Source organism: Fragaria vesca, linkage group LG5 (genome assembly GCF_000184155.1).
Source record: "Fragaria vesca subsp. vesca linkage group LG5, FraVesHawaii_1.0, whole genome shotgun sequence".
Taxonomy (NCBI): Eukaryota; Viridiplantae; Streptophyta; class Magnoliopsida; order Rosales; family Rosaceae; genus Fragaria; species Fragaria vesca.
Window position 1 is genome coordinate 998,044 of NC_020495.1, and position 9,171 is coordinate 1,007,214.

The 9,171-nt window shown below is 37.3% G+C and overlaps 1 pseudogene across 1 annotated transcript in view; it reads left to right on the forward strand.

The window, feature by feature from the left end:
- The first annotated feature begins 2,659 nt into the window (after positions 1-2,659).
- Positions 2,660-9,171, forward strand: part of LOC101299483 — a 14,751-nt pseudogene continuing 8,239 nt past the window's right edge. The window contains exons 1-8 of the transcript XR_184790.1: positions 2,660-3,118; positions 3,592-3,913; positions 4,036-4,185; positions 4,508-4,759; positions 4,860-4,955; positions 5,056-5,129; positions 5,223-5,329; positions 7,210-7,297. The product of XR_184790.1 is annotated as a cytochrome P450 87A3-like (transcript). The remainder of the gene's footprint in view (positions 3,119-3,591; positions 3,914-4,035; positions 4,186-4,507; positions 4,760-4,859; positions 4,956-5,055; positions 5,130-5,222; positions 5,330-7,209; positions 7,298-9,171) is intronic.

Here is a 9,171-nt window from a genome sequence, read left to right on the forward strand (position 1 = left end):
TATATATACATACATATATAAAGCAGGGATGTGAAGCGGACGTCCACACTCGGCTTAAAGTGTGGACGTCCGCACTCGGCTTAAAGTGTGGACGTCCCGTCCGTTCTCCACCCCTCCGGCACTGGCAACGGCGTGCCTCCACCCCAGAAGACTCCAGCAGCGTCCCTGACCACTTTCCCTCCCCGGCGAGTCCGTTTTTTTCCAATTTTCCGGCGAGATCGATTTTGTTTGAGGTTTTAGGTGATCTCGCCGGAAAACTGGAAAAGAACGGACTCGCCGGGGAGGGAAAGTAGTCGGGGACGCTGTTGGAGTCTTCTGGGGTGGAGGCGCGCCGTCGCCGGCGCCGGAGGGTGAAGAACGGACGGACGTCCGCACTTTAAGGCCGGTGCGGACGTCCGCTCCACATCCGGCCTGTATATATATATATTTAGGGAGGATCGAAAAAGGGCCTCCTTACTTTAAGAATTTGAGTATTTCTATTTTACATTAGTAGATGACTTATTTTAATGATCTCAACAGTTGATCTTCTAAATCCATATGCAAGAAACATGTCTACAAAATTTCAACTAATTCCATAACCATTTGGTCATTCAAATTGATGTAAACAATTGTAGGCCGTTAGATAAAATTAAAACGAATATTGTGCTAGTCAATGGTTAAACGTTTTTCATTTTCGCTAATTTTTTGTAGGATTCATATGTGGGTGAGTAACTAGGGAATGAGTGGCTTTGATTGTCAAAATACATGCTAGTACTAAAAACATCCTTACTTTAAGAGTTAAAGGAGGTCCTCTTTAGATATATATATATATATATATATATATAATATATATGAATGAATCTGGGAGCAAAACATCGACTAGATATATATAGTTCGAGCATGTCCAGTTGCTAAAAAGGTTAACCTAGATCACTTACACATAAGCAAAGTGACCCAGCTACCAAAAAAACAAGTTTCGACCCATAAAAATAGGCCTCTCCCCAAATGAACCCACGTCACTTTGGGTTAAATGCTAGGTCAGTATTGACCCAGCAAAGTGACCCTGCGCACCTGGCTTACGTTAGCCATTATCTGTCAATTCCATGACGCGCCTGATGTTGCCACTGGAGGCCCGACCCAACAGGCGCGAGAGTGCGCTTCAAGTGGGCCACTATGTCTTTATGGTTCAATTGTATTATCCGGTGACTTTAGTTTGGTTTAGAATAAATGACAAAGGCAAGAAGACATTTACCTATATACTAAAGGATGGTCCACTGTTCATAAGCATTGTTCACATGAATAGTGCACAGATAATTTTGCCCTTACTTTCGATGGGTGTGATTCCGTTTATGCCCTCTGTTTCTAAAAAACCACAAAATTGCCATCAACCCTAGATATATAATTGCCTTCTATATAATTAGTTGTTGTTGAGTGAGGATGTTGTAGGTTGGAAAGTAATTTTTGAACTCTTATCTTCGTTACCGTGTCTCAATTTTTTAATTTTTTTTTCATATATCTCACAAAGGGTATTGTTATCGAAGTCAATCTAAAATAGGGTAGTGTTATCATAGACCAAGGTTGAGCGAGTCTATTTTCTTAATTATTGAGGTGAAACAATTTTTGTTCTCTTTTAGCAACGGAATATTAATTGAAGTACATACATCTTTGATTTGGCAAAAAGAAATTATCTGGTTGCAAACCAACTCCTAATTAACAAAACGTACTAAGTTAATTTAAATATCGTGTGATGAAGTACCATGTTATATATACTAATGCAATATATTTGGTTTTTGTTTTGTTTACTTTTAATTTACTTGGTTTCTCATCTTTGGTTTTAGTTTTGTTTACTTTCAATTGAGTTGGTTCCTCATTTTTGGTTTGGTTTTTATGTCAGGTTCTCATCTTTGATATTTTGAGATAAGTCTCTTTAGGAGCTTGAGATAGATATTCTTTTCAGTTACTTAATCACTTGCTTTCTGTGTGTATGTGTGTTTGTTTTTTTTTTTCATTTTCCTTTTGTAGTATGAAATAGATCTTCAGTTTGCTATATGTGAGAGTTAGTCTTCTTCTCTTTTTTTTCTTTTTTTTTTTTCTATCTTTAGTTTCCTATAAATCAAGTTTTCTAAAATTTCACCGATTATTATTGACCACTTGCAAAAGATTCAAGTTTTATAGTCAATTCTTGAATGATCATGCATTTCTGATTTATTCTTTAATCATTGATTGATCTTTATTATCTTTACATATTGTGAACCCAAGCAAGGAAAAATTATCATCAAGCAAGGAGCTGAACCAACAACTAAATGTCTGCAGTGTTTTATCTAACTCTTAGTAAGCTAAGACTGCGTTTTTGGTGAAAAACAGTTAAACAAATAGGAGCATTTTGTACAGTCAAAACTAGAGCTATATTTTCGATCATACTGCTCCAGATACGTTGTTCTACTTTGTGCAGTTACAAGACATTTACTATTTTGGGTAGGACACAAGACTAGATGTTTTGTTATAGTGTTGTTGCTTTTGTAATAGCTCCATTATTAGAATCATATGGATATGTGATATACAATGTATTGAAGTTCTATGAAGTACATATTAAAAACATTTCCATCAATCAACTAAATCATTAACTAGCTTTATAAATATACACCGCGCCAAGTCGCGGGTATAAACTCTAGTGAAAGAAACAAACAAGAAGGGATAAGCAGCTGGCAAGACCAAATTAAGTTCATCATGCATGAAATAAATATACACCACCCCAAAATGAACGCAAATTCCTTTGCTAGTTGTTACTTCTGCCATGTCTAGTACTGGATGCTTCACAGATGCATACTTCCTTCTCAGTTGAGATTTTTCTTCGATTAATGTATCAATAATCATCTGTTCTTTATCGATCAGTTTGTGAAAGATCTTCCCGATCTGTAGTTGATACTTGATAGCTAGACTGTTAGATGTTGGGTGTGTGCATTGTAGCGCTAGTTGCTATAGGGATTACACACTGGGTTTATAGGTGGAGAAATCCCAGATGCAATGGCAAACTTCCACCAGGTTCGATGGGTTGGCCCCTCATAGGCGAGACCTTACAGTACCTGGCTCCCAACTCCTCCTTTGATGTTCCACCTTTCATCAAGACAAGGAGGGAAAGGTGATTTTGAATATAGTAAACAGCTACTTCTACTATGTTATATATGCTTCTCCTTATTGTTATCCTTTTCTTTCATTTTAATTAGTAGTTCTTGGCAGTTTGACATGATCATTCGAACTGATTTTCGGCAGGTTGGTTATGTTTTCAATTTTTAGAACTGGTTTTTGGATGATTTGGGGTTTGATTGTGTGGTTCAGAAGTTCAGATTCAATGTAGAATGTTAGGGAAAATATTTGATCTGTACTGGCATGGACTTGTGCGTCCAAACTCTTTTTTATATTTACATAATTTTTTTAAGATTATTTGAACTTTTAGATGACTTAAAATGTAGAATATGTAAGCAAATTTAAGGGAGTTGGTATTGAACCATTAACGTATGAAACTAGGATTAAACACCATAAATTTTTCCGTGTATATATATTTATGTTATACAGACCATAGATTCATCTAATTCTGCATTTTTCAATGTGTAGGTATGGGCCAATATTCAAGAGTCAATTGATGGGAGCACCATTCATAGTGTCCACAGACCCTGAACTCAATATGTATGTGTTCCAACAAGATGATAAATTGTTTCAAAGTGGGTATCCAGATTCTGTGCAAAAGATATTTGGCAAACAACAAATGGGAAACGTGCATGTGTTAGTATACAAGTACCTGAAGAGGATGACGCTAAACCTCATTGGCCCCGAAAGCCTTAAAAAGGGGCTACCTGAAATTGAACAAGCAATACACACAAGTATGCAACAATGGTCATTTCAAGACACTACAGATGTTAAAGAAGCAGCTGCAGATGTAATATTAGGGATTTTCTTTCTTCAGTTCTAGTTACTCATCAGCTAGCTGTTCTCTTTAAAAGTTTAGACAGCATGTATGTATGGTGTTTGAAGTTTGATTGATTTGGTCTTGATTTGCAGATGATATTTTCCCTCTCTGCAAAGAGACTCATGAGTTATGATTCCAGTAACTCCTCAGATAACCTAAGTGCAAACTTCAGTGCCTTCGCTGATGGACTGATTGCCATCCCTTTGAATATCCCCGGAACAGCTTTTCACAAATGTTTACAGGTACACATAAATTCTTTGTTGGTAGTTTGGCACCATCATTCATGACATGATACTATGATAGCATTCAAAATCAAGCATTATATTCACTTCAGATGGTACAACCAAAAATAAGGGATGATGAAGGAGTTTATTGATGGACTATTGTAGCTGTAGGTTAGTGCAAAGAGTTCCCATTTTACGGCACACAATTTGCAGGCTCACTTCCAAACATTAATGGGCACTTTTGAACCCCCAAAATCAACGAGAAAATGATATCACCTAATAGAACAAAAAAAAATATCCGTTCATTACTTGCTTCTGAGCTTCATCAATCTCTCTGCAGGGTAGGGACAGGGTATTGAGCAGGCTAAAAGACATGCTGAAGGAAAGACGAGCAACATCTCGAAAGCAACCTATTGATTTTATCGATTATGTCCTTGAAGAACTTGATAAAGAAGGAACAGTCTTAACAGAGGAAATTTGTTTTGATTTGATGTTTATGCTGCTCTATACAAGTTTTGAAACAACTTCCACAGCAATGACACTGCTCCTCAAGTTTGTTTCGGACCATCCTCTGGTGCTAAAGCAATTAACGGTCTGAATTCTGAACTCTCATTCTAACCATTTTAATTGCGCTCTATTTCATAACAAGATAATGTTCTTATTTCTTATTAATTCTAACTAATCCATAACAGGAAGAACATGAGAAGATTATAAAACAAAGGGAAAATGCAAATTCAGGACTTACCACGGGAAGAATACAAATCAATGAAATTTACATTGCAGTTGATTTTTTTTTTTTTTTTTTTTAGGAATTAAAAGATGTACAACTTAACTGTCTGCTCTTCTATAGCATTGTTCTGCTCATGAACTATTTGAACTCACAGGTCATCAATGAACGGTTAGACTGGCAAGTCAAGTGCCAGGCATCTTTCGCAAGGCAATAAAAGAGGTACAGTTCAAGGGTAAGTACTGTCTCCTTATTAAGAAAACTTAATCGTTCTAGTAAATTCAACTGATATATTATGTATTAACAATAAGTATGGGCGTGAGTGCAGGATATACGATCCCAGAAGGTTGGTCAGTTCTGGTTTGTTTCCAACCCCAGCACTTAAACCCAGAAAAGTATGAAGATCCTCTGGCCTTCAACCCATGGAGATGGGAGGTACATAAAAACTAACTTAGATCATAACCTTAATTGTCATTACTCTTACCCCTGAATAATGAATAATGATGGAATGAATGAAGGGTAAGGAAAGTGGTGCATCCAAGATTTTATGGCTTTTGGTGGTGGCGTTGAGATCCTGCATAGGAGCAGACTTTGGTAAGGTGAATATGGCTGTATTCGTCCATTTCTTAGTCACAAAGTACAGGTAAGAGTATCCTCCAAATACAATCAGAGAGCAACAGAGATGAGGGTGGAAAGAGGTGAGACTAATTAACATATTTTACTAGCAAATTTTCAGGTGGCAAGTGATCGGAGGCAAGATGGTACGAAATCCTACTATCCAATTTCCAGGTGGTTTTCACATCCGAATGCAGCAGAAAGATACAAGGAAGGGCGAACAGCACTAACTCCAGATACTTAAACTGTACCTGTTAACATGGGTTACACCATGGCAAAGCCACCGCCTCCTGTTCAGTGAGGGTTGCTGCCTCTGGAGCACAGTACTACTTCAAATCTTATTTTGTTGATTTAATAAGGTTCAAAGTCCAGACTAGTATGTTGGCAAATGTTTTATGTAATTTTATTATATAAAAAAAATCCAATAAAAGAGAAAGACAAGAAATAACTATTATTGCACAGGATCACAAAGTTTTGTGCTTCTACCTAGATAACTGCGTACAGGATGGAAGCATAGAAACATAACAAATAACAGGAAACAGGTCAAGAGATATAAATAGGAGCTGAGATTGGAAAGTTTCACTTAACGAATAAAGAGCTTGATATAGTAATGCCCATGTCTACAATTTGAAGATGGTAGCAGTTCAACTTTTCAAGTGCCATTCATTATCTCTGTATAGAAGGGAAACAGATTGGTATGCAACAGACTTACCTGATTTCTCTTGCCTCTCTTGATTGTAGGTCTGGACTCTGGTCACTTTGAATAGTCTTTTGTTGTTCTCCTATGTTTTTTATGGCCGTGGTATCCAGTGTTATCATCAGCGTACTTTCTGCATAACAGTGGAACTCTTTCTTCGGCCATGCTTGAGCTTATCCTTGTGAACATGGAGAAGATGGTAATGGTACTCACTGCCTCTTTCAAAGTGGCTATGCTTGTGATCGTGGTGAGTGCCTTTTCTTTTATGATGAGAGCCATAGTTGTGGTGCCTTGGTTCATGCGTATGATGTTTATGCACATGAACATGCCGGTGATCTACATTAATTCTGTGTCTTGTATTCTTGGTACTCGGACTATCCTCCCAGAAATGATCTTCCCACCAGTCATATAAAGGATCGAAAAGTCCCTTCTGATGTAAAAGCCACAGGAGCACAATGACTGCACCTCAACAATAATATGTTATGTCTTCCTTGCATCTCCAAAATCATTTAGTATAAAGTATACTAATTCTGGAAAAGTAGGTATACCTGTTGGAAAAACTGCCAAAAGTAGACCGACCATCAAGATCCAACTCATACATATGTACAGTATATGGCATCTGAAGTCAAAGAATCCAGAGTATTTTTTTCTGTTTATGGAAAAAAATAATAATAAGAATTGAAGTTTATATAACTAAGCAGATGCATTTCCAAATGCCATCACATATACTTGGTTATGCATATATTGTACAGAGAAAATAAGTATATGTACGCTCTCACAAAGGAGAGAAACTATAGGTTTAGTTTCTCGTCAACTAATGAGACATAAAGGATGGTCTGAATGCAACCAGCACTTTGAACAGGCATTACAATGTTACACGTAAAATGACTCAACAGCCACTCGATCCAGTGTTGGTACCAGCAGTATATATCTGAATCTAGAGTATAGCAGTTAGAACTTAGAAATGATACCAGTATTGTACTAAAATGAAGGTGTAATGCAGGGAATGGAAACAACTAGTGTATCACAAAATTTCATGGCTTTTGGTGGTGGCATGAGATTCTGTGTTGGAACAGACTTATATTTGAGAAGTAGAAGTAGTCCATACAAACAAGAAATCTGGCAACTGCAATGATCCTCATTACTTTCTCCTGGTTCTTCTGGGTAAGTGAAAACAATGCCTCATACAAGTTATGCAACCCGAAAAGGAGCCTCCTTTGCTTTCCGCAGAACAATGTCTCATCAAAACTTCAATCTTTGACTCTCAATATAAAGACTCGCCAGATTCATCGAGGCATTTACACAAACAGGTAGTGTGCAACATTGAACCAATTCACCAAAATCACAAAGCAAGCAAATTTCAGACCTTTCTCGTTGAAGGTGACGTTGATGGCCTTGTTCTTAAGAGCCCTCTTGTTGACGTAACGGCCACGCCGAGCTGCCGCCGGAATCGCCACGTCTTCAGCCTTGTCTGCTGCCATCGGTGGCTTCCCCAACTAGTGAGAAAGCTCAAGGCATCGCGCGCTTTTGATGTTTCTGCACCAGGATGAAAGTCAATACTACCCCCAAGATCAAATTTATTGATGGACACGTACCGGACGCGTATCGGGACTTATAAAACCGTATACGGACGTTTCCGGCAATACCAGCGCATAACCCATGCCTTGTAGATTAAGAATATGTGTACGTATTGGACGCATATCAGGTTATTTAAACGGATACGGACCTGATACGCGTCCGATACGTACGGATACGTATCCGTCAATAAATTGCTTCTTGAGGACAATACTGACTTTTTGCCATTGTGCTCGATCTTCGCCAACCGCAGTGTTGCCTCTTCTCCAGTCTCCAGTTCTCCTCATGTTCGATTCAAAGACATTGACGGGTACGTGGATCGATCCAAACAATAGTCTTGTGTTGTGTTTAGTTATTTGTTGTTATTTCTGATAGTTTTTCCTTCAGAACTTTGAAGTTGAGAGCTTTAGATTCTGTGTTTCTACTTTTCATGTATTATTGTTACTGTTGTCCCATTCCTCAGATCATACAAGGCATATGCAGCTTTCACCAAGTCATTTCCTAATGTAAAGGTAATCAATCACATTCGAAGCATGACCACAAGTTCAGAGTAAAAAAAAAAAAAAAAACAGTTAAAGAGTAAATAGAACAGTTAAAGAACGCAATTCACTAACAGTGCTGAGGTCTACAATATTGACTCAGTAACAGTGATCAGGTATACAATATGAAGAGGGTATTATGTCACATCCCAATTTTCGAAGGATAAATTTTAAAAAAATTTAGGCATGATACAACTCACAAATCTTAATATCTCAAAACCTGCTCAATAACTTCCAAACTAAAATCAAATACTAGAAATGTAAGTGTCAACAACTCATCAACCGAGTTAAACATTACATCTCTTTAATTACATCAACTTCAAAAGTCTAGTAATAAAAAAAGTCGCTCACATGAGCTTAAAAACAAACTGCCATAATAAAATAAAATAAAGTGCAAAGAAACTAAAATCCTGCCACTATGCTTCCGCCTCAACCCTGCTGATCATCACCTGCAGGTCTAACCCCTACACCATGAATTGGTGCACCGGGTTGTAAACAACAAACCCGGTAAGCTAAAAAGCTCGTATAAGTAACTCTTAAAATAATCTCAACCCTACATCACATAAGATAAGACCGGTAATTCATGCTTTAGAACTTAGTTCAGGAATCGCCTCAAAACAATAAAATTCAAAAAAGAATAAATAATAAAACATAATAATTCACAAAACAATCAAAATCATAAGTGAATCCTGCAAAAATGATAGTTCAGGAATTCCACTAAAAATCACATAAATAAGATTAAAGAATCTCCTGCATTAAGCATAGTTCAGGAGATACTCAAATCAAGGAAGTTAAATGACAACAATTAAGGACAAAGTTAAAATCACATAACCAATACTTTTACAATATAC